This window comes from Phalangium opilio, unplaced genomic scaffold (assembly GCF_054372755.1).
Source record: "Phalangium opilio isolate 3A_F unplaced genomic scaffold, DU_Popi_V2 ptg000352l_1, whole genome shotgun sequence".
NCBI lineage: Eukaryota > Metazoa > Arthropoda > Arachnida > Opiliones > Phalangiidae > Phalangium > Phalangium opilio.
Window position 1 is genome coordinate 5513719 of NW_028324228.1, and position 26403 is coordinate 5540121.

Below are 26403 nucleotides of genomic sequence, written 5' to 3' on the forward strand. Positions count from 1 at the left end.
CACAATACCTGAAGACCATTTAACTTTTGGGCTTCCGTTGCGCAATGGTTAGCGCGTTCGGCTGTTACCCGAAGGGTTGGTGGTTCGAGCCCATCCGGGAGCGGTGTAGTAATGTCTCAGATGTAACGTAAAAAGCCAAAGTTTTTCCACAATACCTGACGACCATTCAATTTTTGGGCTTCGGTGGCGCAATGGTTAGCGCGTTCGGCTGTTAACCGAATGGTTGGTGGTTCGAGCCCACCCGGGAGCGGTGTTGTGAGGTCTCAGATGTAACGCAAAAAGTCAGAGTTTTTCTACAATACCTGACATCAAATTAATTTCCTAGCTTCCGTGGCGTAATGGCTTGCGCGTTCGGCGGTTAACCGAAAAGTTGGTGGTTCAAGCCCACCCGGGAACGGTTGTGTAATGTTTAATAAGTAACGTAAAAAGTCAAAGTTTTTCCACAATACCTGAGGGCCATTTAATTTTTAGGCTTCCGTGGCGCGATGGTTAGGTTAGCGCGTTCGGCTGTTAACCGAAAGGTTGGTGGTTAGAGCCCACGCTGGAGCGTTAGTGTGAAGTGTTATAAGTAACATAAAAAGTCAAAGTTTTTCCACCATACTTGACAACATTTTAAATTATAAGCTTCGGTGGCACAATGGTTAGCGTGTTCGGCTGATAACCGAAAGGTTGGTGGTTCGAGCCCATCCGGGAGCGGTGTTGTGAGGTGTCAGATGTAACTTAAAAAGTCAAAGTTTTACCACAATACCTGACGGCCATTTAATTTTTAGGCTTCTGTGGCGCGATGGTTAGGTTAGGGCGTTCGGCTGTTAACCGAAAGGTTGGTGGTTCGAGCCCACCCGAGAGCGGTGTTATGAGTTGTCAGATGTAACGCAAAATATAAAAGTATTTCCACAATACCTGACGACCATTTAATTTTTAGGCTTCCGTGGCGTAATGGCTGGCTCGTTCGGCTGTAATCCGAAAGGGTGGTGGTTCGAGCCCACCCGGGAGCGGTGTTGTGAGGTGTCAGATGTAACTTAAGAAGTCATAGTTTTTCCACAATACCTGACGGCCATTTAATTTTTAGGCTTCTGTGGCGCGATGGTTAGGTTAGGGCGTTCGGCTGTTAACCGAAAGGTTGGTGGTTAGATCCCACGCTCGAGAGTTAGTGTGAAATGTTTTAAGTAACATAAAAAGTCAAAGTTTTTCCACAATACTTGACAACATTTTAAATTCTAAGCTTGAGTGGCGCAATGCTTAGTGCGTTCGGCCGTTAACCGATAAGTTGGTGGTTCGAGCCCATCCGGGAGCGGTGTTGTGAGGTCTCAGATGTGACGTAAGAAGTCAAAGTTTTTCCACAATACCTGAAGACCATTTAACTTTTGGGCTTCCGTTGCGCAATGGTTAGCGCGTTCGGCTGTTACCCGAAGGGTTGGTGGTTCGAGCCCATCCGGGAGCGGTGTAGTAATGTCTCAGATGTAACGTAAAAAGCCAAAGTTTTTCCACAATACCTGACGACCATTCAATTTTTGGGCTTCGGTGGCGCAATGGTTAGCGCGTTCGGCTGTTAACCGAATGGTTGGTGGTTCGAGCCCATCCGGGAGCGGTGTTGTGAGGTCTCAGATGAGACGTAAGAAGTCAAAGTTTTTCCACAATACCTGAAGACCATTTAACTTTTGGGCTTCCGTTGCGCAATGGTTAGCGCGTTCGGCTGTTACCCGAAGGGTTGGTGGTTCGAGCCCATCCGGGAGCGGTGTAGTAATGTCTCAGATGTAACGTAAAAAGCCAAAGTTTTTCCACAATACCTGACGACCATTCAATTTTTGGGCTTCGGTGGCGCAATGGTTAGCGCGTTCGGCTGTTAACCGAATGGTTGGTGGTTCGAGCCCACCCGGGAGCGGTGTTGTGAGGTCTCAGATGTAACGCAAAAAGTCAGAGTTTTTCTACAATACCTGACATCAAATTAATTTCCTAGCTTCCGTGGCGTAATGGCTTGCGCGTTCGGCGGTTAACCGAAAAGTTGGTGGTTCAAGCCCACCCGGGAACGGTTGTGTAATGTTTTATAAGTAACGTAAAAAGTCAAAGTTTTTCCACAATACCTGAGGGCCATTTAATTTTTAGGCTTCCGTGGCGCGATGGTTAGGTTAGCGCGTTCGGCTGTTAACCGAAAGGTTGGTGGTTAGAGCCCACGCTGGAGCGTTAGTGTGAAGTGTTATAAGTAACATAAAAAGTCAAAGTTTTTCCACCATACTTGACAACATTTTAAATTATAAGCTTCGGTGGCACAATGGTTAGCGTGTTCGGCTGATAACCGAAAGTTTGGTGGTTCGAGCCCATCCGGGAGCGGTGTTGTGAGGTGTCAGATGTAACTTAAAAAGTCAAAGTTTTACCACAATACCTGACGGCCATTTAATTTTTAGGCTTCTGTGGCGCGATGGTTAGGTTAGGGCGTTCGGCTGTTAACCGAAAGGTTGGTGGTTAGATCCCACGCTGTAGCGTTAGTGTGAAATGTTTTATGTAACATAAAAAGTCAAAGTTCTTCCACCATACTTGACAACATTTTAAATTCTAAGCTTCCGTGGCGCAATGCTTAGTGCGTTCGGCAGTTAACCGAAAGTTTGGTGGTTCGAGCCCATCCGGGAGCGGTGTTGTGAGGTCTCAGATGTAACGTAAAAAGCCAAAGTTTTTCCACAATACCTGACGACCTTTTAATTTTTGGGCTTCGGTGGCGCAATGGTTAGCGCGTTCGGCTGTTAACCGAAAGGTTGGTGGTTCGAGCCCACCCGAGAGCGGTGTTATGAGTTGTCAGATGTAACGCAAAATATAAAAGTATTTCCACAATACCTGACGACCATTTAATTTTTAGGCTTCCGTGGCGTAATGGCTGGCTCGTTCGGCTGTAATCCGAAAGGGTGGTGGTTCGAGCCCACCCGGGAGCGGTGTTGTGAGGTGTCAGATGTAACTTAAGAAGTCATAGTTTTTCCACAATACCTGACGGCCATTTAATTTTTAGGCTTCTGTGGCGCGATGGTTAGGTTAGGGCGTTCGGCTGTTAACCGAAAGGTTGGTGGTTAGATCCCACGCTCGAGAGTTAGTGTGAAATGTTTTAAGTAACATAAAAAGTCAAAGTTTTTCCACAATACTTGACAACATTTTAAATTCTAAGCTTCCGTGGCGCAATGCTTAGTGCGTTCGGCCGTTAACCGATAAATTGGTGGTTCGAGCCCATCCGGGAGCGGTGTTGTGAGGTCTCAGATGTGACGTAAAAAGTCAAAGTTTTTCCACAATACCTGAAGACCATTTAACTTTTGGGCTTCCGTTGCGCAATGGTTAGCGCGTTCGGCTGTTACCCGAAGGGTTGGTGGTTCGAGCCCATCCGGGAGCGGTGTAGTAATGTCTCAGATGTAACGTAAAAAGCCAAAGTTTTTCCACAATACCTGACGACCATTCAATTTTTGGGCTTCGGTGGCGCAATGGTTAGCGCGTTCGGCTGTTAACCGAAAGGTTGGTGGTTCGAGCCCACCCGGGAGCGGTGTTGTGAGGTCTCAGATGTAACGCAAAAAGTCAGAGTTTTTCTACAATACCTGACATCAAATTAATTTCCTAGCTTCCGAGGCGTAATGGCTTGCGCGTTCGGCGGTTAACCGAAAAGTTGGTGGTTCAAGCCCACCCGGGAACGGTTGTGTAATGTTTTATAAGTAACGTAAAAAGTCAAAGTGTTTCCACAATACCTGACGGCCATTTAAATTTTAGGCTTCCGTGGCGCGAAGGTGAGGTTAGCGCGTTCGGCTGTTAACCGAAAGGTTGGTGGTTAGAGCCCACGCTGGAGCGTTAGTGTGAAGTGTTATAAGTAACATAAAAAGTCAAAGTTTTTCCACCATACTTGACAACATTTTAAATTATAAGCTTCGGTGGCGCAATGGTTAGCGCGTTCGGCTGTTAACCGAAAGGTTGGTGGTTCGAGCCCACCCGGGAGCGGTGTTGTGAGGTGTCAGATGTAACTTAAAAAGTCAAAGTTTTTCCACAATACCTGACGGCCATTTAATTTTTAGGCTTCTGTGGCGCGATGGTTAGGTTAGGGCGTTCGGCTGTTTACCGAAAGGTTGGTGGTTCGAGCACATCATGGAGCGGTGTAGTAAGGTTTCAGATGTGACGTAAAAAGTCAAAGTTTTTCCACAATACCTGAAGGCCATTTATTTTTTGGGCTTCCGTTGCGCAATGGTTAGCGCGTTCGGCTGTTAACCGAAAGGTTGGTGGTTCGAGCCCATCCGGGAGCGGTGTTATGAGGTGTCAGATGTAACGCAAAATATAAACGTATTTCCACAATACCTGACGACCATTTAATTTTTAGGCTTCCGTGGCGTAATGGCTGGCTCGTTCGGCTGTAATCCGAAAGGTTGGTGGTTCGAGCCCATCCGGGAACGGTGTAGTGAGGTCTCAGATGTAACGTAAAAAGCCAAAGTTTTTCCACAATACCTGGCGACCATTTAATTTTTGGGCTTCATTGGCGCAATGGTTAGCGCGTTCGGCTGTTAACCGAAAGGTTGGTGGTTCAAGCCCACCCGGGAACAGTTGTGTAATGTTTTATAAGTAACGTAAGAAGTCAAAGTTTTTCCATAATACCTGAGGGCCATTTAATTTTTAGGCTTCCGTGGCGCGATGGTTAGGTTAGCGCGTTCGGCTGTTAACCGAAAGGTTGGTGGTTAGAGCCCACGCTGGAGCGTTAGTGTGAAGTGTTATAAGTAACATAAAAAGTCAAAGTTTTTCCACCATACTTGACAACATTTTAAATTATAAGCTTCGGTGGCGCAATGGTTAGCGCGTTCGGCTGTTAACCGAAAGGTTGGTGGTTCGAGCCCATCCGGGAGCGGTGTTGTGAGGTGTCAGATGTAACTTAAAAAGTCAAAGTTTTTCCACAATACCTAACGGCCATTTAATTTTTAGGCTTCTGTGGCGCGATGGTTAGGTTAGGGCGTTCGGCTGTTAACCGAAAGGTTGGTGGTTCGAGCCCACCCGGGAGCGGTGTTATGAGTTGTCAGATGTAACGCAAAATATAAAAGTATTTCCACAATACCTGACGACCATTTAATTTTTAGGCTTCCGTGGCGTAATGGCTGGCTCCTTCGGCTGTAATCCGAAAGGTTGGTGGTTCGAGCCCATCCGGGAACGGTGTAGTGAGGTCTCAGATGTAACGTAAAAAGCCAAAGTTTTTCCACAATACCTGACGACCATTTAATTTTTGGGCTTCGTTGGCGCAATGGTTAGCGCGTTCGGCTGTTAAACGAAAGGTTGGTGGTTCGAGCCCACCCGGGAGCGGTGTTGTGAGGTGTCAGATGTAACTTAAGAAGTCATAGTTTTTCCACAATACCTGACGGCCATTTAATTTTTAGGCTTCTGTGGCGCGATGGTTAGGTTAGGGCGTTCGGCTGTTAACCGAAAGGTTGGTGGTTAGATCCCACGCTCGAGAGTTAGTGTGAAATGTTTTAAGTAACATAAAAAGTCAAAGTTTTTCCACAATACCTGAAGACCATTTAACTTTTGGGCTTCCGTTGCGCAATGGTTAGCGCGTTCGGCTGTTAACCGAAGGGTTGGTGGTTCGAGCCCATCCGGGAGCGGTATAGTAAGGTCTCAGATGTAACGTAAAAAGCCAAAGTTTTTCCACAATACCTGACGACCATTTAATTTTTGGGCTTCGGTGGCGCAATGGTTAGCGCGTTCGGCTGTTAACCGAAAGGTTGGTGGTTCGAGCCCACCCGGGAGCGGTGTTGTGAGGTCTCAGATGTAACGTAAAAAGTCAGAGTTTTTCTACAATACCTGACGTCAAATTAATTTCCTAGCTTCCGTGGCGTAATGGCTTGCGCGTTCGGCTGTTAACCGAAAAGTTGGTGGTTCAAGCCCACCCGGGAACGGTTGTGTAATGTTTTATAAGTAACGTAAAAAGTCAAAGTTTTTCCACAATACCTGACGGCCATTTAAATTTTAGGCTTCCGTGGCGCGAAGGTGAGGTTAGCGCGTTCGGCTGTTAACCGAAAGGTTGGTGGTTAGAGCCCACGCTGGAGCGTTAGTGTGAAGTGTTATAAGTAACATAAAAAGTCAAAGTTTTTCCACCATACTTGACAACATTTTAAATTACAAGCTTCGGTGGCGCAATGCTTAGTGCGTTCGGCCCTTAACCGAAAGGTTGGTGGTTCGAGCCCATCCGGGAGCGGTGTTGTGCGGTCTCAGATGTGACGTAAAAAGTCAAAGTTTTTCCACAATACCTGAAGACCATTTAATATTTGGGCTTCCGTTGCGCAATGGTTAGCGCGTTCGGCTGTTAACCGAAAGGTTGGTGGTTCGAGCCCATCCGGGAGCGGTGTAGTGAGGTCTCAGATGTAACGTAGAAAGCCAAAGTTTTTCCACAATACCTGACGACCATTTAATTTTTGGGCTTCGGTTGCGCAATGGTTAGCGCGTTCGGCCCTTAACCGAAAGGTTGGTGGTTCGAGCCCATCCGGGAGCGGTGTTGTGAGGTCTCAGATGTAACGTAAAAAGTCAGAGTTTTTCTACAATACCTGACATCAAATTATTTTCCTACCTTCCGTGGCGTAATGGTTTGCGCGTTCGGCTGTTAACCGAAAAGTGGGTGGTTCAAGCCCACCCGGGAACGGTTGTGTAATGTTTTATAAGTAACGTAAAAAGTCAAAGTTTTTCCACAATACCTGAAGACCATCTAATTTTTGGGCTTCCGTTGCGCAATTGTTAGAGCGTTCGGCTGTTAACCGAAAGGTTGGTGGTTCGAGCCCATCCGGGAGTGGTGTTGTGAGGTTTCAGATGTCACGTAAAAAGCCAAAGTTTTTCCACAATACTTGACGACCAGTTAATTGCCGGGCTTCTGTGGTGCAGTGGTTAGCGCGTTCGGCTGTTATCCGAACGGTTGGTGGCTAAAGCCCACCCGGGAACATTGGTGTAAAGTTTTTCCACAATACCTGAAGACCATATATCTTTTGGGCTTCCGTTGCGCAATGGTTAGCGCGTTCGGCCGTTAACCGAAAGGTTGGTGGTTCGAGCCCATCCGGGAGCGGTGAAGTGAGGTATAAGATGTTACGTAAAAAGTCAAAGTTATTCCACAATACCTGAAGACCATTTAATTTTTGCGCTTCCGTTGCGCAATGGTTAGCGCGTTCGGCTGGTAACCGAAAGCTTGGTGAATTGAGCACACCCGGGAGCGTTGTTGTGAGGTATAAGATGTGACGTAAAAAGTCAAAGTTTTTGCACAATACCTGAAGACCATTTAATATTTGGGCTTCCAATGCGCAATGGTTAACGCGTTCGACTGTTATCCGAAATCTTGGTGATTCGAGCACACCCGGGAGCGGTGTTGTGAGGTCTCAGATGTATCGTAAAAAGCCAAAGTTTTTCCAAAATACCTGACAACCGTTTAATATTTGGGCTTCGGTAGCGCAATGGTTAGCGCGTTCGGCTGTTAACCGAAAGGTTGGTGGTTCGAGCCCACCCGGGAGCGGTGTTGTGAGGTCTCAGATGTAACGTAAAAAGTCAGAGTTTTTCTACAATACCTGACATCAAATTAATTTCCTAGCTTCCGTGGCGTAATGGCTTGCGCGTTCGATTGTTAACCGAAAAGTTGGTGGTTCAAGCCCACCCGGGAACGGTTGTGTAATGTTTTATAAGTAACGTAAAAAGTCAAAGTTTTTCCACAATACCTGACGGCCATTTAATTTTTAGGCTTCCGTGGCGCGATGGTTAGGTTAGCGCGTTCGGCTGTTATCCGAAAGGTTGGTGGTTAGAGCCTACGCTGGAGCGTTAGTGTGAAGTGTTATAAGTAACATAAAAAGTCAAAGTTTTACCACCATACTTGACAACATTTTAAATTATAAGCTTCCGTGGCGCAATGTATAGCGCGTTCGGCTGTTAACCGAAAGGTTGGTGGTTCGAGAACATCCGGGATTGGTGTTGTGAGGTCTCAGATGTGACGTAAAATATAAAAGTATTTCCACAATACCTGACAACCATTTAATTTTTAGGCTTCCGTGGCGCGATGGTTAGCGCGTTCGGCTGCTAACCGAAAGGTTGGTGGTTTGAGACCACTCTGGAGCGTTAGTGTGAAGTTTTATAAGTAACGTAAAAGTTTTTCAACAATACCTGAGGACCATTTAATTTTTAGGCTTCCGTGGCGCAATGTTTAGGGTGTTCAGCTGTTAATCAAAAGTTTGGTGGTTCAAGCCCATCCGGGAGCGGTGTTGTGAGGTCTCAAATGTAACGTAGAATGTCAGAGTTTTTCCACAATACCTGACGGACATTTCACTTCCGGGATTCCGTGGCGCAATGGTTATCGCGTTTGGCTGTTAACCGAAAGGTTGATGGTTCGAGCCCATCAGGGAGCAGTGTTGTGAGATCTCAGATGTAACGTAGAATGTCAGAGTTTTTCCACAATACGTGACGAGCATTTAAGTTCCGGGCTTCCGTGGCGCAATGGTTAGCGCGTTTGTCTGTTATCCGAAAGGTTGGTGGTTCAAGCCCACCCGGGAACGTTTGTGTAAAGTTTTATAAGTAACGTAAAAAATCCAAGTTTTTCCACAATACCTGACGACCATTTAATTTTTAGGCTTCCGTGGCGCAAAGGTTTGCGTGTTCAGCTGTTAATCAAAAGGTTGGTGGTTCAAGCTCATCTGGGAGCGGTGTTGTGAGGTCTCAGATGTAACGTAAAATGTCAGAGTTTTTCCACAATACCTGACGACCATATAACTTCTGGGCTTCCGTGGCGCAAATTCAAATTCAAAATCAAATTCTACCAATTAAACCTTCGTAAAGGGGGCTCGGTAGCGCAATGGTAGCGCGTCTGACTCCAGATCAGAAGGCTGCGTGTTCGAATCACGTCCGGGTCAAACAAATAATAAAATTTAGTTTTTACGTTGTTTATAGAAATTCTACCAATTAAACCTTCGTAAAGGGGACTCGGTGGCGCAATGGTAGCGCGTGTGACTCCAGATAAAAAGGCTGCGTGTTCGAATCACGTCCGGGTCAAACAAATAATAAAGGTTAGTTTTTACATTGTTTATAGAAATTCTACCAATTAAACCGTCAGGGGGCTCGGTGGCGCAATTGTAGCGCGTCTGACTCCAGATCAGAAGGCTGCGTGTTCGAATCACGTCTGGGTCAAAGAAATAATTAAAACTTAGTTTTTAAGTTGTTTATAGAATTCTACCAATTAAACCTCGTAAAGGGGGCTCGGTGGCGCAATGGTAGCGCGTCTGACTCCAGATAAGAAGGCTGCGTGTTCGAATCACGTCCGGGTCAAACAAATAATAAAGGTTAGTTTTTACATTGTTTATAGAAATTCTACCAATTAAACCGTCAGGGGGCTCGGTGGCGCAATTGTAGCGCGTCTGACACCAGATCAGAAGGCTGCGTGTTCGAATCACGTCCGGGTCAAACAAATAATAAAATTTAGTTTTTACGTTGTTTATAGGAATTCTACCAATTTAACCTTCGTTCAGGGGGCTCGGTGGCGCAATGTTAGTGCGTCTGATTCCAGATCAGAAGGCTGCGTGTTCGAATCACGTCCGGGTCAAACAAATAATAAAATTTAGTTTTTACCTTGTTTATAAAAATTCTACCAATTTAACCTTCGTTCAGGGGGCTCGGTGGCGCAATGGTAGCACTTCTGAAACCAGATCAGAAGGCTGCGTGTTCGAATCACGTCCGGGTCAAAGAAAGAATAAAAGTCAGTTTTTAAGTTGTTTTTAGAATTCTACCAATTAAAGCTTCGTAAAGGGGACTCGGTGGCGCAATTGTAGCGCGTCTGACACCAGATCAGAAGGCTGCGTGTTCGAATCACGTCCGGGTCAAACAAGTAATAAAGGTTAGTTTTTACATTGTTTATAGAAATTCTACCAATTAAACCGTCAGGGGGCTCGGTGGCGCAATGGTAGCGCTTCTGAAACCAGATCAGAAGGCTGCGTGTTCGAATCACGTCCGGGTCAAAGAAAGAATAAAAGTCAGTTTTTAAGTTGTTTTTAGAATTCTACCAATTAAACCTTTGTAAAGGGGACTCGGTGGCGCAATAGTAGCGCCTCTGACTCCAGATCAGAAGGCTGCGTGTTGGAATCACGTTCGGGTCAAAGAAATAATAAAAATCAGTTTTTAAGTTGTTTTTAGAATTCTACCAATTAAAGCTTCGTAAAGGGGACTCGGTGGCGCAATGGTAGCGCGTCTGACTCCAGATCAGAATTCTACGTGTTCAAACAAATAATAAAAATCAGTTTTTAAGTTGTTTTTAGAATTCTACCAATTAAAGCTTCGTAAAGGGGGCTCGGTGGCGCAATGGTAGCGCGTCTGACTCCAGAACAGAAGGCTGCGTGTTCGAATCACGTCCGGGTCAAACAAATAATAAAAATAAGTTTTTAAGTTGTTTTTAGAATTCTACCAATTAAAGCTTCGTAAAGGGGGCTCGGTGGCGCAATGGTAGCGCGTCTGACTCCAGAATAGAAGGCTGCGTGTTCGAATCACGTTCGGGTCAAACAAATAATAAAAATAAGTTTTTAAGTTGTTTTTAGAATTCTACCAATTAAAGCTTCGTAAAGGGGACTCGGTGCCGCAATGGTAGCGCGTGTGACTCCAGATAAGAAGGCTGCGTGTTCGAATCACGTCCGGGTCAAACAAATAATAAAATTTAGTTTTTACGTTGTTTATAGAAATTCTACCAATTAAACCTTCGTAAAGGGGACTCGGTGGCGCAATGGTAGCGCGTCCGATTCCAGATCAGAAGGCTGCGTGTTCGAATCACGTCCGGGTCAAACAAATAATAAAGGTTAGTTTTTACGTTGTTTATAGAAATTCTACCAATTAAACCGTCAGGGGGCTCGGTGGCGCAATGGTAGCGCGTCTGACACCAGATCAGAAGGCTGCGTGTTCGAATCACGTCTGGGTCAAAGAAATAATTAAAACTTAGTTTTTAAGTTGTTTATAGAATTCTACCAATTAAACCTCGTAAAGGGGGCTCGGTGGCGCAATGGTAGCGCGTCTGACTCCAGATAAGAAGGCTGCGTGTTCGAATCACGTCCGGGTCAAACAAATAATAAAGGTTAGTTTTTACATTGTTTATAGAAATTCTACCAATTAAACCGTCAGGGGGCTCGGTGGCGCAATTGTAGCGCGTCTGACACCAGATCAGAAGGCTGCGTGTTCGAATCACGTCCAGGTCAAACAAATAATAAAATTTAGTTTTTACGTTGTTTATAGAAATTCTACCAATTTAACCTTCGTAAAGGGGACTCGGTGGCGCAATGGTAGCGCTTCTGAAACCAGAGCAGAAGGCTGCGTGTTCGAATCACGTTCGGGTCAAAGAAATAATAAAAATCAGTTTTTAAGTTGTTTTTAAAATTCTACCATTTAAACCTTCGTAAAGAGGGCTCGGTGGCGCAATGGTAGCGTGTCTGACTCCAGAACAGAAGGCTGCGTGTTCGAATCACGTCCGGGTCAAACAAATAATAAATATAACTTTTTAAGTTGTTTTTAGAATTCTACCAATTAAAGCTTCGTAAAGGGGACTCGGTGGCGCAATGGTAGCGCGTCTGACTCCAGATCAGAAGGCTGCGTGTTCGAATCACGTCCGGGTCAAACAAATAATAAAATTTAGTTTTTACGTTGTTTATAGAAATTCTACCAATTAAATCTTCGTAAAGGGGACTCGGTGGCGCAATGGTAGCGCGTCTGACTCCAGATCAGAAGGCTTTGTGTTGGAATCACGTCCGGGTCAAATAAATAATAAAAATCAGTTTTTAAGTGTTTTTTAAAATTCTACCAATTAAACCTTCATAAAGGGGGCTTGGTGGCGCAATGGTAGCACGTCTGACTCCAGATCAGAAGGCTGCGTGTTCGAATCACGTCCGGGTCAAACAAATAACAAATTTAGTTTTTACGTTGTTTATAGAAATTCTACCAATTTAACTTTCGTAAAGGGGACTCGGTGGCGCAATGGTAGCGCGTCTGACTCCAGATCAGAAGGCTGCTTGTTCGAAAAACGTCCGGGTCAAACAAATAATAAAATTTAGTTTTTACGTTGTTTATAGAAATTCTACCAATTAAACCTTCGTAAAGGGGACTCGGTGGCGCAATGGTAGCGCGTCTGACCCCAGATCGGAAGGCTGCGTGTTCGAATTACGTCCGGGTCAAACAAATAATAAAATTTAGTTTTTACGTTGTTTATAGTAATTCTACCAATTAAACCTTCGTAACGGGGACTCGGCGGCGCAATGGTAGCGCGTCTGACTCCAGATCAGAAGGCTGCGTGTTCGAATCACGTCCGGGTCAAACAAATAATAAAATTTAGTTCTTACGTGGTTTATAGGAATTCTACCAATTTAACCTTCGTTCAGGGGGCTCGGTGGCGCAATGTTAGCGCGTCTGATTCCAGATCAGAAGGCTGCGTGTTCGAATCACGTCCGGGTCAAACAAATAATAAAATTTAGTTTCTACCTTGTTTATAAAAATTCTACCAATTTAACCTTCGTTCAGGGGGCTCGGTGGCGCAATGGTAGCGCTTCTGAAACCAGATCAGAAGGCTGCGTGTTCGAATCACGTCCGGGTCAAAGAAAGAATAAAAGTCAGTTTTTAAGTTGTTTTTAGAATTCTACCAATTAAAGGTTCGTAAAGGGGCCTCGGTGGCGCAATTGTAGCGCGTCTGACACCAGATCAGAAGGCTGCGTGTTCGAATCACGTCCGGGTCAAACAAGTAATAAAGGTTAGTTTTTACATTGTTTATAGAAATTCTACCAATTAAACCGTCAGGGGGCTCGGTGGCGCAATGGTAGCGCTTCTGAAACCAGATCAGAAGGCTGCGTGTTCGAATCACGTCCGGGTCAAAGAAAGAATAAAAGTCAGTTTTTAAGTTGTTTTTAGAATTCTACCAATTAAACCTTTGTAAAGGGGACTCGGTGGCGCAATAGTAGCGCGTCTGACTCCAGATCAGAAGGCTGCGTGTTGGAATCACGTTCGGGTCAAAGAAATAATAAAAATCAGTTTTTAAGTTGTTTTTAGAATTCTACCAATTAAAGCTTCGTAAAGGGGACTCGGTGGCGCAATGGTAGCGCGTCTGACTCCAGATCAGAATTCTACGTGTTCAAACAAATAATAAAAATCAGTTTTTAAGTTGTTTTTAGAATTCTACCAATTAAAGCTTCGTAAAGGGGGCTCGGTGGCGCAATGGTAGCGCGTCTGACTCCAGAACAGAAGGCTGCGTGTTCGAATCACGTCCGGGTCAAACAAATAATAAAAATAAGTTTTTAAGTTGTTTTTAGAATTCTACCAATTAAAGCTTCGTAAAGGGGGCTCGGTGGCGCAATGGTAGCGCGTCTGACTCCAGAATAGAAGGCTGCGTGTTCGAATCACGTTCGGGTCAAACAAATAATAAAAATAAGTTTTTAAGTTGTTTTTAGAATTCTACCAATTAAAGCTTCGTAAAGGGGACTCGGTGCCGCAATGGTAGCGCGTGTGACTCCAGATAAGAAGGCTGCGTGTTCGAATCACGTCCGGGTCAAACAAATAATAAAATTTAGTTTTTACGTTGTTTATAGAAATTCTACCAATTAAACCTTCGTAAAGGGGACTCGGTGGCGCAATGGTAGCGCGTCCGATTCCAGATCAGAAGGCTGCGTGTTCGAATCACGTCCGGGTCAAACAAATAATAAAGGTTAGTTTTTACGTTGTTTATAGAAATTCTACCAATTAAACCGTCAGGGGGCTCGGTGGCGCAATGGTAGCGCGTCTGACACCAGATCAGAAGGCTGCGTGTTCGAATCACGTCTGGGTCAAAGAAATAATTAAAACTTAGTTTTTAAGTTGTTTATAGAATTCTACCAATTAAACCTCGTAAAGGGGGCTCGGTGGCGCAATGGTAGCGCGTCTGACTCCAGATAAGAAGGCTGCGTGTTCGAATCACGTCCGGGTCAAACAAATAATAAAGGTTAGTTTTTACATTGTTTATAGAAATTCTACCAATTAAACCGTCAGGGGGCTCGGTGGCGCAATTGTAGCGCGTCTGACACCAGATCAGAAGGCTGCGTGTTCGAATCACGTCCAGGTCAAACAAATAATAAAATTTAGTTTTTACGTTGTTTATAGAAATTCTACCAATTTAACCTTCGTAAAGGGGACTCGGTGGCGCAATGGTAGCGCTTCTGAAACCAGAGCAGAAGGCTGCGTGTTCGAATCACGTTCGGGTCAAAGAAATAATAAAAATCAGTTTTTAAGTTGTTTTTAAAATTCTACCAATTAAACCTTCGTAAAGAGGGCTCGGTGGCGCAATGGTAGCGTGTCTGACTCCAGAACAGAAGGCTGCGTGTTCGAATCACGTCCGGGTCAAACAAATAATAAATATAACTTTTTAAGTTGTTTTTAGAATTCTACCAATTAAAGCTTCGTAAAGGGGACTCGGTGGCGCAATGGTAGCGCGTCTGACTCCAGATCAGAAGGCTGCGTGTTCGAATCACGTCCGGGTCAAACAAATAATAAAATTTAGTTTTTACGTTGTTTATAGAAATTCTACCAATTAAATCTTCGTAAAGGGGACTCGGTGGCGCAATGGTAGCGCGTCTGACTCCAGATCAGAAGGCTTTGTGTTGGAATCACGTCCGGGTCAAATAAATAATAAAAATCAGTTTTTAAGTGTTTTTTAAAATTCTACCAATTAAACCTTCATAAAGGGGGCTTGGTGGCGCAATGGTAGCACGTCTGACTCCAGATCAGAAGGCTGCGTGTTCGAATCACGTCCGGGTCAAACAAATAACAAATTTAGTTTTTACGTTGTTTATAGAAATTCTACCAATTTAACTTTCGTAAAGGGGACTCGGTGGCGCAATGGTAGCGCGTCTGACTCCAGATCAGAAGGCTGCTTGTTCGAAAAACGTCCGGGTCAAACAAATAATAAAATTTAGTTTTTACGTTGTTTATAGAAATTCTACCAATTAAACCTTCGTAAAGGGGACTCGGTGGCACAATGGTAGCGCGTCTGACCCCAGATCGGAAGGCTGCGTGTTCGAATTACGTCCGGGTCAAACAAATAATAAAATTTAGTTTTTACGTTGTTTATAGTAATTCTACCAATTAAACCTTCGTAACGGGGACTCGGCGGCGCAATGGTAGCGCGTCTGACTCCAGATCAGAAGGCTGCGTGTTCGAATCACGTCCGGGTCAAACAAATAATAAAATTTAGTTCTTACGTGGTTTATAGGAATTCTACCAATTTAACCTTCGTTCAGGGGGCTCGGTGGCGCAATGTTAGCGCGTCTGATTCCAGATCAGAAGGCTGCGTGTTCGAATCACGTCCGGGTCAAACAAATAATAAAATTTAGTTTCTACCTTGTTTATAAAAATTCTACCAATTTAACCTTCGTTCAGGGGGCTCGGTGGCGCAATGGTAGCGCTTCTGAAACCAGATCAGAAGGCTGCGTGTTCGAATCACGTCCGGGTCAAAGAAAGAATAAAAGTCAGTTTTTAAGTTGTTTTTAGAATTCTACCAATTAAAGGTTCGTAAAGGGGCCTCGGTGGCGCAATTGTAGCGCGTCTGACACCAGATCAGAAGGCTGCGTGTTCGAATCACGTCCGGGTCAAACAAGTAATAAAGGTTAGTTTTTACATTGTTTATAGAAATTCTACCAATTAAACCGTCAGGGGGCTCGGTGGCGCAATGGTAGCGCTTCTGAAACCAGATCAGAAGGCTGCGTGTTCGAATCACGTCCGGGTCAAAGAAAGAATAAAAGTCAGTTTTTAAGTTGTTTTTAGAATTCTACCAATTAAACCTTTGTAAAGGGGACTCGGTGGCGCAATAGTAGCGCGTCTGACTCGAGATCAGAAGGCTGCGTGTTGGAATCACGTTCGGGTCAAAGAAATAATAAAAATCAGTTTTTAAGTGTTTTTTAAAATTCTACCAATTAAACCTTCGTAAAGGGGACTCGGTGGCGCAATGGTAGCGCGTCCGATTCCAGATCAGAAGGCTGCGTGTTCGAATCACGTCCGGGTCAAACAAATAATAAAGGTTAGTTTTTACATTGTTTATAGAAATTCTACCAATTAAACCGTCAGGGAGCGCGGTGGCGCAATTGTAGCGCGTCTGACACCAGATCAGAAGGCTGCGTGTTCGAATCACGTCTGGGTCAAAGAAATAATTAAAACTTAGTTTTTAAGTTGTTTATAGAATTCTACCAATTAAACCTCGTAAAGGGGACTCGGTGGCGCAATGGTAGCGCGTCTGACTCCAGATCAGAAGGCTGCTTGTTCGAAAAACGTCCGGGTCAAACAAATAATAAAATTTAGTTTTTACGTTGTTTATAGAAATTCTACCAATTAAACCTTCGTAAAGGGGACTCGGTGGCGCAATGGTAGCGCGTCTGACCCCAGATCGGAAGGCTGCGTGTTCGAATTACGTCCGGGTCAAACAAATAATAAAATTTAGTTTTTACGTTGTTTATAGTAATTCTACCAATTAAACCTTCGTAACGGGGACTCGGTGGCGCAATGGTAGCGCGTCTGACTCCAGATCAGAAGGCTGCGTGTTCGAATCACGTCCGGGTCAAACAAATAATAAAATTTAGTTCTTACGTGGTTTATAGGAATTCTACCAATTTAACCTTCGTTCAGGGGGCTCGGTGGCGCAATGTTAGCGCGTCTGATTCCAGATCAGAAGGCTGCGTGTTCGAATCACGTCCGGGTCAAACAAATAATAAAATTTAGTTTCTACCTTGTTTATAAAAATTCTACCAATTTAACCTTCGTTCAGGGGGCTCGGTGGCGCAATGGTAGCGCTTCTGAAACCAGATCAGAAGGCTGCGTGTTCGAATCACGTCCGGGTCAAAGAAAGAATAAAAGTCAGTTTTTAAGTTGTTTTTAGAATTCTACCAATTAAAGCTTCGTAAAGGGGACTCGGTGGCGCAATGGTAGCGCGTGTGACTCCAGATAAGAAGGCTGCGTGTTCGAATCACGTCCGGGTCAAACAAATAATAAAGGTTAGTTTTTACGTTGTTTATAGAAATTCTACCAATTAAACCGTCAGGGGGCTCGGTGGCGCAATGGTAGCGCGTCTGACACCAGATCAGAAGGCTGCGTGTTCGAATCACGTCTGGGTCAAAGAAATAATTAAAACTTAGTTTTTAAGTTGTTTATAGAATTCTACCAATTAAACCTCGTAAAGGGGGCTCGGTGGCGCAATAGTAGCGCGTCTGACTCCAGATAAGAAGGCTGCGTGTTCGAATCACGTCCGGGTCAAACAAATAATAAAGGTTAGTTTTTACATTGTTTATAGAAATTCTACCAATTAAACCGTCAGGGGGCGCGGTGGCGCAATTGTAGCGCGTCTGACACCAGATCAGAAGGCTGCGTGTTCGAATCACGTCTGGGTCAAAGAAATAATTAAAACTTAGTTTTTAAGTTGTTTATAGAATTCTACCAATTAAACCTCGTAAAGGGGGCTCGGTGGCGCAATGGTAGCGCGTCTGACTCCAGATAAGAAGGCTGCGTGTTCGAATCACGTCCGGGTCAAACAAATAATAAAGGTTAGTTTTTACATTGTTTATAGAAATTCTACCAATTAAACCGTCAGGGGGCTCGGTGGCGCAATTGTAGCGCGTCTGACACCAGATCAGAAGGCTGCGTGTTCGAATCACGTCCAGGTCAAACAAATAATAAAATTTAGTTTTTACGTTGTTTATAGAAATTCTACCAATTTAACCTTCGTAAAGGGGACTCGGTGGCGCAATGGTAGCGCTTCTGAAACCAGAGCAGAAGGCTGCGTGTTCGAATCACGTTCGGGTCAAAGAAATAATAAAAATCAGTTTTTAAGTTGTTTTTAAAATTCTACCAATTAAACCTTCGTAAAGAGGGCTCGGTGGCGCAATGGTAGCGTGTCTGACTCCAGAACAGAAGGCTGCGTGTTCGAATCACGTCCGGGTCAAACAAATAATAAATATAACTTTTTAAGTTGTTTTTAGAATTCTACCAATTAAAGCTTCGTAAAGGGGACTCGGTGGCGCAATGGTAGCGCGTCTGACTCCAGATCAGAAGGCTGCGTGTTCGAATCACGTCCGGGTCAAACAAATAATAAAATTTAGTTTTTACGTTGTTTATAGAAATTCTACCAATTAAATCTTCGTAAAGGGGACTCGGTGGCGCAATGGTAGCGCGTCTGACTCCAGATCAGAAGGCTTTGTGTTGGAATCACGTCCGGGTCAAATAAATAATAAAAATCAGTTTTTAAGTGTTTTTTAAAATTCTACCAATTAAACCTTCATAAAGGGGGCTTGGTGGCGCAATGGTAGCACGTCTGACTCCAGATCAGAAGGCTGCGTGTTCGAATCACGTCCGGGTCAAACAAATAACAAATTTAGTTTTTACGTTGTTTATAGAAATTCTACCAATTTAACTTTCGTAAAGGGGACTCGGTGGCGCAATGGTAGCGCGTCTGACTCCAGATCAGAAGGCTGCTTGTTCGAAAAACGTCCGGGTCAAACAAATAATAAAATTTAGTTTTTACGTTGTTTATAGAAATTCTACCAATTAAACCTTCGTAAAGGGGACTCGGTGGCGCAATGGTAGCGCGTCTGACCCCAGATCGGAAGGCTGCGTGTTCGAATTACGTCCGGGTCAAACAAATAATAAAATTTAGTTTTTACGTTGTTTATAGTAATTCTACCAATTAAACCTTCGTAACGGGGACTCGGTGGCGCAATGGTAGCGCGTCTGACTCCAGATCAGAAGGCTGCGTGTTCGAATCACGTCCGGGTCAAACAAATAATAAAATTTAGTTCTTACGTGGTTTATAGGAATTCTACCAATTTAACCTTCGTTCAGGGGGCTCGGTGGCGCAATGTTAGCGCGTCTGATTCCAGATCAGAAGGCTGCGTGTTCGAATCACGTCCGGGTCAAACAAATAATAAAATTTAGTTTCTACCTTGTTTATAAAAATTCTACCAATTTAACCTTCGTTCAGGGGGCTCGGTGGTGCAATGGTAGCGCTTCTGAAACCAGATCAGAAGGCTGCGTGTTCGAATCACGTCCGGGTCAAAGAAAGAATAAAAGTCAGTTTTTAAGTTGTTTTTAGAATTCTACCAATTAAAGGTTCGTAAAGGGGCCTCGGTGGCGCAATTGTAGCGCGTCTGACACCAGATCAGAAGGCTGCGTGTTCGAATCACGTCCGGGTCAAACAAGTAATAAAGGTTAGTTTTTACATTGTTTATAGAAATTCTACCAATTAAACCGTCAGGGGGCTCGGTGGCGCAATGGTAGCGCTTCTGAAACCAGATCAGAAGGCTGCGTGTTCGAATCACGTCCGGGTCAAAGAAAGAATAAAAGTCAGTTTTTAAGTTGTTTTTAGAATTCTACCAATTAAACCTTTGTAAAGGGGACTCGGTGGCGCAATAGTAGCGCGTCTGACTCCAGATCAGAAGGCTGCGTGTTGGAATCACGTTCGGGTCAAAGAAATAATAAAAATCAGTTTTTAAGTGTTTTTTAAAATTCTACCAATTAAACCTTCGTAAAGGGGACTCGGTGGCGCAATGGTAGCGCGTCCGATTCCAGATCAGAAGGCTGCGTGTTCGAATCACGTCCGGGTCAAACAAATAATAAAGGTTAGTTTTTACATTGTTTATAGAAATTCTACCAATTAAACCGTCAGGGAGCGCGGTGGCGCAATTGTAGCGCGTCTGACACCAGATCAGAAGGCTGCGTGTTCGAATCACGTCTGGGTCAAAGAAATAATTAAAACTTAGTTTTTAAGTTGTTTATAGAATTCTACCAATTAAACCTCGTAAAGGGGACTCGGTGGCGCAATGGTAGCGCGTCTGACTCCAGATCAGAAGGCTGCTTGTTCGAAAAACGTCCGGGTCAAACAAATAATAAAATTTAGTTTTTACGTTGTTTATAGAAATTCTACCAATTAAACCTTCGTAAAGGGGACTCGGTGGCGCAATGGTAGCGCGTCTGACCCCAGATCGGAAGGCTGCGTGTTCGAATCACGTCTGGGTCAAAGAAATAATTAAAAATAAGTTTTTAAGTTGTTTTTAGAATTCTACCAATTAAAGCTTCGTAAAGGGGACTCGGTGCCGCAATGGTAGCGCGTGTGACTCCAGATAAGAAGGCTGCGTGTTCGAATCACGTCCGGGTCAAACAAATAATAAAATTTAGTTTTTACGTTGTTTATAGAAATTCTACCAATTAAACCTTCGTAAAGGGGACTCGGTGGCGCAATGGTAGCGCGTCCGATTCCAGATCAGAAGGCTGCGTGTTCGAATCACGTCCGGGTCAAACAAATAATAAAGGTTAGTTTTTACGTTGTTTATAGAAATTCTACCAATTAAACCGTCAGGGGGCTCGGTGGCGCAATGGTAGCGCGTCTGACACCAGATCAGAAGGCTGCGTGTTCGAATCACGTCTGGGTCAAAGAAATAATTAAAACTTAGTTTTTAAGTTGTTTATAGAATTCTACCAATTAAACCTCGTAAAGGGGGCTCGGTGGCGCAATGGTAGCGCGTCTGACTCCAGATAAGAAGGCTGCGTGTTCGAATCACGTCCGGGTCAAACAAATAATAAAGGTTAGTTTTTACATTGTTTATAGAAATTCTACCAATTAAACCGTCAGGGGGCTCGGTGGCGCAATTGTAGCGCGTCTGACACCAGATCAGAAGGCTGCGTGTTCGAATCACGTCCAGGTCAAACAAATAATAAAATTTAGTTTTTACGTTGTTTATAGAAATTCTACCAATTTAACCTTCGTAAAGGGGACTCGGTGGCGCAATGGTAGCGCTTCTGAAACCAGAGCAGAAGGCTGCGTGTTCGAATCACGTTCGGGTCAAAGAAATAATAAAAATCAGTTTTTAAGTTGTTTTTAAAATTCTACCAATTAAACCTTCGTAAAGAGGGCTCGGTGGCGCAATGGTAGCGTGTCTGACTCCAGAACAGAAGGCTGCGTGTTCGAATCACGTCCGGGTCAAACAAATAATAAATATAACTTTTTAAGTTGTTTTTAGAATTCTACCAATTAAAGCTTCGTAAAGGGGACTCGGTGGCGCAATGGTAGCGCGTCTGACTCCAGATCAGAAGGCTGCGTGTTCGAATCACGTCCGGGTCAAACAAATAATAAAATTTAGTTTTTACGTTGTTTATAGAAATTCTACCAATTAAATCTTCGTAAAGGGGACTCGGTGGCGCAATGGTAGCGCGTCTGACTCCAGATCAGAAGGCTTTGTGTTGGAATCACGTCCGGGTCAAATAAATAATAAAAATCAGTTTTTAAGTGTTTTTTAAAATTCTACCAATTAAACCTTCATAAAGGGGGCTTGGTGGCGCAATGGTAGCACGTCTGACTCCAGATCAGAAGGCTGCGTGTTCGAATCACGTCCGGGTCAAACAAATAACAAATTTAGTTTTTACGTTGTTTATAGAAATTCTACCAATTTAACTTTCGTAAAGGGGACTCGGTGGCGCAATGGTAGCGCGTCTGACTCCAGATCAGAAGGCTGCTTGTTCGAAAAACGTCCGGGTCAAACAAATAATAAAATTTAGTTTTTACGTTGTTTATAGAAATTCTACCAATTAAACCTTCGTAAAGGGGACTCGGTGGCACAATGGTAGCGCGTCTGACCCCAGATCGGAAGGCTGCGTGTTCGAATTACGTCCGGGTCAAACAAATAATAAAATTTAGTTTTTACGTTGTTTATAGTAATTCTACCAATTAAACCTTCGTAACGGGGACTCGGCGGCGCAATGGTAGCGCGTCTGACTCCAGATCAGAAGGCTGCGTGTTCGAATCACGTCCGGGTCAAACAAATAATAAAATTTAGTTCTTACGTGGTTTATAGGAATTCTACCAATTTAACCTTCGTTCAGGGGGCTCGGTGGCGCAATGTTAGCGCGTCTGATTCCAGATCAGAAGGCTGCGTGTTCGAATCACGTCCGGGTCAAACAAATAATAAAATTTAGTTTCTACCTTGTTTATAAAAATTCTACCAATTTAACCTTCGTTCAGGGGGCTCGGTGGCGCAATGGTAGCGCTTCTGAAACCAGATCAGAAGGCTGCGTGTTCGAATCACGTCCGGGTCAAAGAAAGAATAAAAGTCAGTTTTTAAGTTGTTTTTAGAATTCTACCAATTAAAGGTTCGTAAAGGGGCCTCGGTGGCGCAATTGTAGCGCGTCTGACACCAGATCAGAAGGCTGCGTGTTCGAATCACGTCCGGGTCAAACAAGTAATAAAGGTTAGTTTTTACATTGTTTATAGAAATTCTACCAATTAAACCGTCAGGGGGCTCGGTGGCGCAATGGTAGCGCTTCTGAAACCAGATCAGAAGGCTGCGTGTTCGAATCACGTCCGGGTCAAAGAAAGAATAAAAGTCAGTTTTTAAGTTGTTTTTAGAATTCTACCAATTAAACCTTTGTAAAGGGGACTCGGTGGCGCAATAGTAGCGCGTCTGACTCGAGATCAGAAGGCTGCGTGTTGGAATCACGTTCGGGTCAAAGAAATAATAAAAATCAGTTTTTAAGTGTTTTTTAAAATTCTACCAATTAAACCTTCGTAAAGGGGACTCGGTGGCGCAATGGTAGCGCGTCCGATTCCAGATCAGAAGGCTGCGTGTTCGAATCACGTCCGGGTCAAACAAATAATAAAGGTTAGTTTTTACATTGTTTATAGAAATTCTACCAATTAAACCGTCAGGGAGCGCGGTGGCGCAATTGTAGCGCGTCTGACACCAGATCAGAAGGCTGCGTGTTCGAATCACGTCTGGGTCAAAGAAATAATTAAAACTTAGTTTTTAAGTTGTTTATAGAATTCTACCAATTAAACCTCGTAAAGGGGACTCGGTGGCGCAATGGTAGCGCGTCTGACTCCAGATCAGAAGGCTGCTTGTTCGAAAAACGTCCGGGTCAAACAAATAATAAAATTTAGTTTTTACGTTGTTTATAGAAATTCTACCAATTAAACCTTCGTAAAGGGGACTCGGTGGCGCAATGGTAGCGCGTCTGACCCCAGATCGGAAGGCTGCGTGTTCGAATTACGTCCGGGTCAAACAAATAATAAAATTTAGTTTTTACGTTGTTTATAGTAATTCTACCAATTAAACCTTCGTAACGGGGACTCGGTGGCGCAATGGTAGCGCGTCTGACTCCAGATCAGAAGGCTGCGTGTTCGAATCACGTCCGGGTCAAACAAATAATAAAATTTAGTTCTTACGTGGTTTATAGGAATTCTACCAATTTAACCTTCGTTCAGGGGGCTCGGTGGCGCAATGTTAGCGCGTCTGATTCCAGATCAGAAGGCTGCGTGTTCGAATCACGTCCGGGTCAAACAAATAATAAAATTTAGTTTCTACCTTGTTTATAAAAATTCTACCAATTTAACCTTCGTTCAGGGGGCTCGGTGGCGCAATGGTAGCGCTTCTGAAACCAGATCAGAAGGCTGCGTGTTCGAATCACGTCCGGGTCAAAGAAAGAATAAAAGTCAGTTTTTAAGTTGTTTTTAGAATTCTACCAATTAAAGCTTCGTAAAGGGGACTCGGTGGCGCAATGGTAGCGCGTGTGACTCCAGATAAGAAGGCTGCGTGTTCGAATCACGTCCGGGTCAAACAAATAATAAAGGTTAGTTTTTACGTTGTTTATAGAAATTCTACCAATTAAACCGTCAGGGGGCTCGGTGGCGCAATGGTAGCGCGTCTGACACCAGATCAGAAGGCTGCGTGTTCGAATCACGTCTGGGTCAAAGAAATAATTAAAACTTAGTTTTTAAGTTGTTTATAGAATTCTACCAATTAAACCTCGTAAAGGGGGCTCGGTGGCGCAATAGTAGCGCGTCTGACTCCAGATAAGAAGGCTGCGTGTTCGAATCACGTCCGGGTCAAACAAATAATAAAGGTTAGTTTTTACATTGTTTATAGAAATTCTACCAATTAAACCGTCAGGGGGCGCGGTGGCGCAATTGTAGCGCGTCTGACACCAGATCAGAAGGCTGCGTGTTCGAATCACGTCTGGGTCAAAGAAATAATTAAAACTTAGTTTTTAAGTTGTTTATAGAATTCTACCAATTAAACCTCGTAAAGGGGGCTCGGTGGCGCAATGGTAGCGCGTCTGACTCCAGATAAGAAGGCTGCGTGTTCGAATCACGTCCGGGTCAAACAAATAATAAAGGTTAGTTTTTACATTGTTTATAGAAATTCTACCAATTAAACCGTCAGGGGGCTCGGTGGCGCAATTGTAGCGCGTCTGACACCAGATCAGAAGGCTGCGTGTTCGAATCACGTCCAGGTCAAACAAATAATAAAATTTAGTTTTTACGTTGTTTATAGAAATTCTACCAATTTAACCTTCGTAAAGGGGACTCGGTGGCGCAATGGTAGCGCTTCTGAAACCAGAGCAGAAGGCTGCGTGTTCGAATCACGTTCGGGTCAAAGAAATAATAAAAATCAGTTTTTAAGTTGTTTTTAAAATTCTACCAATTAAACCTTCGTAAAGAGGGCTCGGTGGCGCAATGGTAGCGTGTCTGACTCCAGAACAGAAGGCTGCGTGTTCGAATCACGTCCGGGTCAAACAAATAATAAATATAACTTTTTAAGTTGTTTTTAGAATTCTACCAATTAAAGCTTCGTAAAGGGGACTCGGTGGCGCAATGGTAGCGCGTCTGACTCCAGATCAGAAGGCTGCGTGTTCGAATCACGTCCGGGTCAAACAAATAATAAAATTTAGTTTTTACGTTGTTTATAGAAATTCTACCAATTAAATCTTCGTAAAGGGGACTCGGTGGCGCAATGGTAGCGCGTCTGACTCCAGATCAGAAGGCTTTGTGTTGGAATCACGTCCGGGTCAAATAAATAATAAAAATCAGTTTTTAAGTGTTTTTTAAAATTCTACCAATTAAACCTTCATAAAGGGGGCTTGGTGGCGCAATGGTAGCACGTCTGACTCCAGATCAGAAGGCTGCGTGTTCGAATCACGTCCGGGTCAAACAAATAACAAATTTAGTTTTTACGTTGTTTATAGAAATTCTACCAATTTAACTTTCGTAAAGGGGACTCGGTGGCGCAATGGTAGCGCGTCTGACTCCAGATCAGAAGGCTGCTTGTTCGAAAAACGTCCGGGTCAAACAAATAATAAAATTTAGTTTTTACGTTGTTTATAGAAATTCTACCAATTAAACCTTCGTAAAGGGGACTCGGTGGCGCAATGGTAGCGCGTCTGACCCCAGATCGGAAGGCTGCGTGTTCGAATTACGTCCGGGTCAAACAAATAATAAAATTTAGTTTTTACGTTGTTTATAGTAATTCTACCAATTAAACCTTCGTAACGGGGACTCGGTGGCGCAATGGTAGCGCGTCTGACTCCAGATCAGAAGGCTGCGTGTTCGAATCACGTCCGGGTCAAACAAATAATAAAATTTAGTTCTTACGTGGTTTATAGGAATTCTACCAATTTAACCTTCGTTCAGGGGGCTCGGTGGCGCAATGTTAGCGCGTCTGATTCCAGATCAGAAGGCTGCGTGTTCGAATCACGTCCGGGTCAAACAAATAATAAAATTTAGTTTCTACCTTGTTTATAAAAATTCTACCAATTTAACCTTCGTTCAGGGGGCTCGGTGGTGCAATGGTAGCGCTTCTGAAACCAGATCAGAAGGCTGCGTGTTCGAATCACGTCCGGGTCAAAGAAAGAATAAAAGTCAGTTTTTAAGTTGTTTTTAGAATTCTACCAATTAAAGGTTCGTAAAGGGGCCTCGGTGGCGCAATTGTAGCGCGTCTGACACCAGATCAGAAGGCTGCGTGTTCGAATCACGTCCGGGTCAAACAAGTAATAAAGGTTAGTTTTTACATTGTTTATAGAAATTCTACCAATTAAACCGTCAGGGGGCTCGGTGGCGCAATGGTAGCGCTTCTGAAACCAGATCAGAAGGCTGCGTGTTCGAATCACGTCCGGGTCAAAGAAAGAATAAAAGTCAGTTTTTAAGTTGTTTTTAGAATTCTACCAATTAAACCTTTGTAAAGGGGACTCGGTGGCGCAATAGTAGCGCGTCTGACTCCAGATCAGAAGGCTGCGTGTTGGAATCACGTTCGGGTCAAAGAAATAATAAAAATCAGTTTTTAAGTGTTTTTTAAAATTCTACCAATTAAACCTTCGTAAAGGGGACTCGGTGGCGCAATGGTAGCGCGTCCGATTCCAGATCAGAAGGCTGCGTGTTCGAATCACGTCCGGGTCAAACAAATAATAAAGGTTAGTTTTTACATTGTTTATAGAAATTCTACCAATTAAACCGTCAGGGAGCGCGGTGGCGCAATTGTAGCGCGTCTGACACCAGATCAGAAGGCTGCGTGTTCGAATCACGTCTGGGTCAAAGAAATAATTAAAACTTAGTTTTTAAGTTGTTTATAGAATTCTACCAATTAAACCTCGTAAAGGGGA

The 26403-nt window shown here is 43.8% G+C and overlaps 59 non-coding genes across 59 annotated transcripts; all 59 read left to right on the forward strand.

Moving 5' to 3' along the window:
• Positions 1-623: 623 nt before the first annotated feature.
• TRNAI-GAU (transfer RNA isoleucine (anticodon GAU)) lies at positions 624-696 on the forward strand. Its single transcript has one exon. It is a non-coding gene; the product is annotated as a tRNA-Ile (tRNA).
• Positions 697-922: 226 nt separating this feature from the next.
• Positions 923-995, forward strand: TRNAY-GUA (transfer RNA tyrosine (anticodon GUA)). The gene has a single exon. It is a non-coding gene; the product is annotated as a tRNA-Tyr (tRNA).
• A 1260-nt stretch (positions 996-2255) lies between these two features.
• TRNAI-GAU (transfer RNA isoleucine (anticodon GAU)) lies at positions 2256-2328 on the forward strand. The gene has a single exon. It is a non-coding gene; the product is annotated as a tRNA-Ile (tRNA).
• Positions 2329-2848: 520 nt separating this feature from the next.
• On the forward strand, positions 2849-2921 carry TRNAY-GUA (transfer RNA tyrosine (anticodon GUA)). The gene has a single exon. It is a non-coding gene; the product is annotated as a tRNA-Tyr (tRNA).
• A 3490-nt stretch (positions 2922-6411) lies between these two features.
• Positions 6412-6484, forward strand: TRNAK-CUU (transfer RNA lysine (anticodon CUU)). The gene has a single exon. It is a non-coding gene; the product is annotated as a tRNA-Lys (tRNA).
• A 2311-nt stretch (positions 6485-8795) lies between these two features.
• On the forward strand, positions 8796-8867 carry TRNAW-CCA (transfer RNA tryptophan (anticodon CCA)). Its single transcript has one exon. It is a non-coding gene; the product is annotated as a tRNA-Trp (tRNA).
• A 202-nt stretch (positions 8868-9069) lies between these two features.
• Positions 9070-9141, forward strand: TRNAW-CCA (transfer RNA tryptophan (anticodon CCA)). The gene has a single exon. It is a non-coding gene; the product is annotated as a tRNA-Trp (tRNA).
• Positions 9142-9207: 66 nt separating this feature from the next.
• TRNAW-CCA (transfer RNA tryptophan (anticodon CCA)) lies at positions 9208-9279 on the forward strand. Its single transcript has one exon. It is a non-coding gene; the product is annotated as a tRNA-Trp (tRNA).
• A 1012-nt stretch (positions 9280-10291) lies between these two features.
• TRNAW-CCA (transfer RNA tryptophan (anticodon CCA)) lies at positions 10292-10363 on the forward strand. The gene has a single exon. It is a non-coding gene; the product is annotated as a tRNA-Trp (tRNA).
• Positions 10364-10706: 343 nt separating this feature from the next.
• Positions 10707-10778, forward strand: TRNAW-CCA (transfer RNA tryptophan (anticodon CCA)). Its single transcript has one exon. It is a non-coding gene; the product is annotated as a tRNA-Trp (tRNA).
• A 63-nt stretch (positions 10779-10841) lies between these two features.
• Positions 10842-10913, forward strand: TRNAW-CCA (transfer RNA tryptophan (anticodon CCA)). Its single transcript has one exon. It is a non-coding gene; the product is annotated as a tRNA-Trp (tRNA).
• Positions 10914-10979: 66 nt separating this feature from the next.
• Positions 10980-11051, forward strand: TRNAW-CCA (transfer RNA tryptophan (anticodon CCA)). The gene has a single exon. It is a non-coding gene; the product is annotated as a tRNA-Trp (tRNA).
• Positions 11052-11391: 340 nt separating this feature from the next.
• TRNAW-CCA (transfer RNA tryptophan (anticodon CCA)) lies at positions 11392-11463 on the forward strand. Its single transcript has one exon. It is a non-coding gene; the product is annotated as a tRNA-Trp (tRNA).
• A 66-nt stretch (positions 11464-11529) lies between these two features.
• Positions 11530-11601, forward strand: TRNAW-CCA (transfer RNA tryptophan (anticodon CCA)). The gene has a single exon. It is a non-coding gene; the product is annotated as a tRNA-Trp (tRNA).
• Positions 11602-11806: 205 nt separating this feature from the next.
• Positions 11807-11878, forward strand: TRNAW-CCA (transfer RNA tryptophan (anticodon CCA)). The gene has a single exon. It is a non-coding gene; the product is annotated as a tRNA-Trp (tRNA).
• A 344-nt stretch (positions 11879-12222) lies between these two features.
• TRNAW-CCA (transfer RNA tryptophan (anticodon CCA)) lies at positions 12223-12294 on the forward strand. The gene has a single exon. It is a non-coding gene; the product is annotated as a tRNA-Trp (tRNA).
• Positions 12295-12361: 67 nt separating this feature from the next.
• TRNAW-CCA (transfer RNA tryptophan (anticodon CCA)) lies at positions 12362-12433 on the forward strand. The gene has a single exon. It is a non-coding gene; the product is annotated as a tRNA-Trp (tRNA).
• A 738-nt stretch (positions 12434-13171) lies between these two features.
• On the forward strand, positions 13172-13243 carry TRNAW-CCA (transfer RNA tryptophan (anticodon CCA)). Its single transcript has one exon. It is a non-coding gene; the product is annotated as a tRNA-Trp (tRNA).
• A 343-nt stretch (positions 13244-13586) lies between these two features.
• TRNAW-CCA (transfer RNA tryptophan (anticodon CCA)) lies at positions 13587-13658 on the forward strand. Its single transcript has one exon. It is a non-coding gene; the product is annotated as a tRNA-Trp (tRNA).
• Positions 13659-13721: 63 nt separating this feature from the next.
• On the forward strand, positions 13722-13793 carry TRNAW-CCA (transfer RNA tryptophan (anticodon CCA)). Its single transcript has one exon. It is a non-coding gene; the product is annotated as a tRNA-Trp (tRNA).
• Positions 13794-13859: 66 nt separating this feature from the next.
• Positions 13860-13931, forward strand: TRNAW-CCA (transfer RNA tryptophan (anticodon CCA)). Its single transcript has one exon. It is a non-coding gene; the product is annotated as a tRNA-Trp (tRNA).
• A 340-nt stretch (positions 13932-14271) lies between these two features.
• On the forward strand, positions 14272-14343 carry TRNAW-CCA (transfer RNA tryptophan (anticodon CCA)). The gene has a single exon. It is a non-coding gene; the product is annotated as a tRNA-Trp (tRNA).
• Positions 14344-14409: 66 nt separating this feature from the next.
• On the forward strand, positions 14410-14481 carry TRNAW-CCA (transfer RNA tryptophan (anticodon CCA)). The gene has a single exon. It is a non-coding gene; the product is annotated as a tRNA-Trp (tRNA).
• A 205-nt stretch (positions 14482-14686) lies between these two features.
• TRNAW-CCA (transfer RNA tryptophan (anticodon CCA)) lies at positions 14687-14758 on the forward strand. The gene has a single exon. It is a non-coding gene; the product is annotated as a tRNA-Trp (tRNA).
• Positions 14759-15102: 344 nt separating this feature from the next.
• TRNAW-CCA (transfer RNA tryptophan (anticodon CCA)) lies at positions 15103-15174 on the forward strand. The gene has a single exon. It is a non-coding gene; the product is annotated as a tRNA-Trp (tRNA).
• A 67-nt stretch (positions 15175-15241) lies between these two features.
• On the forward strand, positions 15242-15313 carry TRNAW-CCA (transfer RNA tryptophan (anticodon CCA)). Its single transcript has one exon. It is a non-coding gene; the product is annotated as a tRNA-Trp (tRNA).
• Positions 15314-15791: 478 nt separating this feature from the next.
• Positions 15792-15863, forward strand: TRNAS-CGA (transfer RNA serine (anticodon CGA)). Its single transcript has one exon. It is a non-coding gene; the product is annotated as a tRNA-Ser (tRNA).
• A 66-nt stretch (positions 15864-15929) lies between these two features.
• On the forward strand, positions 15930-16001 carry TRNAW-CCA (transfer RNA tryptophan (anticodon CCA)). Its single transcript has one exon. It is a non-coding gene; the product is annotated as a tRNA-Trp (tRNA).
• Positions 16002-16480: 479 nt separating this feature from the next.
• Positions 16481-16552, forward strand: TRNAW-CCA (transfer RNA tryptophan (anticodon CCA)). Its single transcript has one exon. It is a non-coding gene; the product is annotated as a tRNA-Trp (tRNA).
• A 67-nt stretch (positions 16553-16619) lies between these two features.
• Positions 16620-16691, forward strand: TRNAW-CCA (transfer RNA tryptophan (anticodon CCA)). The gene has a single exon. It is a non-coding gene; the product is annotated as a tRNA-Trp (tRNA).
• A 340-nt stretch (positions 16692-17031) lies between these two features.
• Positions 17032-17103, forward strand: TRNAW-CCA (transfer RNA tryptophan (anticodon CCA)). The gene has a single exon. It is a non-coding gene; the product is annotated as a tRNA-Trp (tRNA).
• Positions 17104-17442: 339 nt separating this feature from the next.
• TRNAW-CCA (transfer RNA tryptophan (anticodon CCA)) lies at positions 17443-17514 on the forward strand. The gene has a single exon. It is a non-coding gene; the product is annotated as a tRNA-Trp (tRNA).
• A 340-nt stretch (positions 17515-17854) lies between these two features.
• On the forward strand, positions 17855-17926 carry TRNAW-CCA (transfer RNA tryptophan (anticodon CCA)). Its single transcript has one exon. It is a non-coding gene; the product is annotated as a tRNA-Trp (tRNA).
• Positions 17927-17992: 66 nt separating this feature from the next.
• On the forward strand, positions 17993-18064 carry TRNAW-CCA (transfer RNA tryptophan (anticodon CCA)). The gene has a single exon. It is a non-coding gene; the product is annotated as a tRNA-Trp (tRNA).
• A 205-nt stretch (positions 18065-18269) lies between these two features.
• On the forward strand, positions 18270-18341 carry TRNAW-CCA (transfer RNA tryptophan (anticodon CCA)). The gene has a single exon. It is a non-coding gene; the product is annotated as a tRNA-Trp (tRNA).
• Positions 18342-18685: 344 nt separating this feature from the next.
• Positions 18686-18757, forward strand: TRNAW-CCA (transfer RNA tryptophan (anticodon CCA)). The gene has a single exon. It is a non-coding gene; the product is annotated as a tRNA-Trp (tRNA).
• A 67-nt stretch (positions 18758-18824) lies between these two features.
• Positions 18825-18896, forward strand: TRNAW-CCA (transfer RNA tryptophan (anticodon CCA)). The gene has a single exon. It is a non-coding gene; the product is annotated as a tRNA-Trp (tRNA).
• A 616-nt stretch (positions 18897-19512) lies between these two features.
• TRNAW-CCA (transfer RNA tryptophan (anticodon CCA)) lies at positions 19513-19584 on the forward strand. The gene has a single exon. It is a non-coding gene; the product is annotated as a tRNA-Trp (tRNA).
• A 340-nt stretch (positions 19585-19924) lies between these two features.
• TRNAW-CCA (transfer RNA tryptophan (anticodon CCA)) lies at positions 19925-19996 on the forward strand. The gene has a single exon. It is a non-coding gene; the product is annotated as a tRNA-Trp (tRNA).
• Positions 19997-20202: 206 nt separating this feature from the next.
• On the forward strand, positions 20203-20274 carry TRNAW-CCA (transfer RNA tryptophan (anticodon CCA)). The gene has a single exon. It is a non-coding gene; the product is annotated as a tRNA-Trp (tRNA).
• A 63-nt stretch (positions 20275-20337) lies between these two features.
• TRNAW-CCA (transfer RNA tryptophan (anticodon CCA)) lies at positions 20338-20409 on the forward strand. Its single transcript has one exon. It is a non-coding gene; the product is annotated as a tRNA-Trp (tRNA).
• A 66-nt stretch (positions 20410-20475) lies between these two features.
• On the forward strand, positions 20476-20547 carry TRNAW-CCA (transfer RNA tryptophan (anticodon CCA)). Its single transcript has one exon. It is a non-coding gene; the product is annotated as a tRNA-Trp (tRNA).
• Positions 20548-20887: 340 nt separating this feature from the next.
• Positions 20888-20959, forward strand: TRNAW-CCA (transfer RNA tryptophan (anticodon CCA)). The gene has a single exon. It is a non-coding gene; the product is annotated as a tRNA-Trp (tRNA).
• A 66-nt stretch (positions 20960-21025) lies between these two features.
• Positions 21026-21097, forward strand: TRNAW-CCA (transfer RNA tryptophan (anticodon CCA)). The gene has a single exon. It is a non-coding gene; the product is annotated as a tRNA-Trp (tRNA).
• A 205-nt stretch (positions 21098-21302) lies between these two features.
• Positions 21303-21374, forward strand: TRNAW-CCA (transfer RNA tryptophan (anticodon CCA)). Its single transcript has one exon. It is a non-coding gene; the product is annotated as a tRNA-Trp (tRNA).
• A 344-nt stretch (positions 21375-21718) lies between these two features.
• TRNAW-CCA (transfer RNA tryptophan (anticodon CCA)) lies at positions 21719-21790 on the forward strand. The gene has a single exon. It is a non-coding gene; the product is annotated as a tRNA-Trp (tRNA).
• A 67-nt stretch (positions 21791-21857) lies between these two features.
• TRNAW-CCA (transfer RNA tryptophan (anticodon CCA)) lies at positions 21858-21929 on the forward strand. Its single transcript has one exon. It is a non-coding gene; the product is annotated as a tRNA-Trp (tRNA).
• A 478-nt stretch (positions 21930-22407) lies between these two features.
• TRNAS-CGA (transfer RNA serine (anticodon CGA)) lies at positions 22408-22479 on the forward strand. Its single transcript has one exon. It is a non-coding gene; the product is annotated as a tRNA-Ser (tRNA).
• A 66-nt stretch (positions 22480-22545) lies between these two features.
• On the forward strand, positions 22546-22617 carry TRNAW-CCA (transfer RNA tryptophan (anticodon CCA)). The gene has a single exon. It is a non-coding gene; the product is annotated as a tRNA-Trp (tRNA).
• Positions 22618-23096: 479 nt separating this feature from the next.
• On the forward strand, positions 23097-23168 carry TRNAW-CCA (transfer RNA tryptophan (anticodon CCA)). Its single transcript has one exon. It is a non-coding gene; the product is annotated as a tRNA-Trp (tRNA).
• Positions 23169-23235: 67 nt separating this feature from the next.
• TRNAW-CCA (transfer RNA tryptophan (anticodon CCA)) lies at positions 23236-23307 on the forward strand. The gene has a single exon. It is a non-coding gene; the product is annotated as a tRNA-Trp (tRNA).
• Positions 23308-23647: 340 nt separating this feature from the next.
• On the forward strand, positions 23648-23719 carry TRNAW-CCA (transfer RNA tryptophan (anticodon CCA)). The gene has a single exon. It is a non-coding gene; the product is annotated as a tRNA-Trp (tRNA).
• A 339-nt stretch (positions 23720-24058) lies between these two features.
• TRNAW-CCA (transfer RNA tryptophan (anticodon CCA)) lies at positions 24059-24130 on the forward strand. The gene has a single exon. It is a non-coding gene; the product is annotated as a tRNA-Trp (tRNA).
• Positions 24131-24470: 340 nt separating this feature from the next.
• Positions 24471-24542, forward strand: TRNAW-CCA (transfer RNA tryptophan (anticodon CCA)). Its single transcript has one exon. It is a non-coding gene; the product is annotated as a tRNA-Trp (tRNA).
• A 66-nt stretch (positions 24543-24608) lies between these two features.
• TRNAW-CCA (transfer RNA tryptophan (anticodon CCA)) lies at positions 24609-24680 on the forward strand. Its single transcript has one exon. It is a non-coding gene; the product is annotated as a tRNA-Trp (tRNA).
• A 205-nt stretch (positions 24681-24885) lies between these two features.
• Positions 24886-24957, forward strand: TRNAW-CCA (transfer RNA tryptophan (anticodon CCA)). Its single transcript has one exon. It is a non-coding gene; the product is annotated as a tRNA-Trp (tRNA).
• A 344-nt stretch (positions 24958-25301) lies between these two features.
• On the forward strand, positions 25302-25373 carry TRNAW-CCA (transfer RNA tryptophan (anticodon CCA)). Its single transcript has one exon. It is a non-coding gene; the product is annotated as a tRNA-Trp (tRNA).
• Positions 25374-25440: 67 nt separating this feature from the next.
• On the forward strand, positions 25441-25512 carry TRNAW-CCA (transfer RNA tryptophan (anticodon CCA)). The gene has a single exon. It is a non-coding gene; the product is annotated as a tRNA-Trp (tRNA).
• Positions 25513-26128: 616 nt separating this feature from the next.
• TRNAW-CCA (transfer RNA tryptophan (anticodon CCA)) lies at positions 26129-26200 on the forward strand. Its single transcript has one exon. It is a non-coding gene; the product is annotated as a tRNA-Trp (tRNA).
• The last annotated feature ends 203 nt before the right edge of the window (positions 26201-26403 follow it).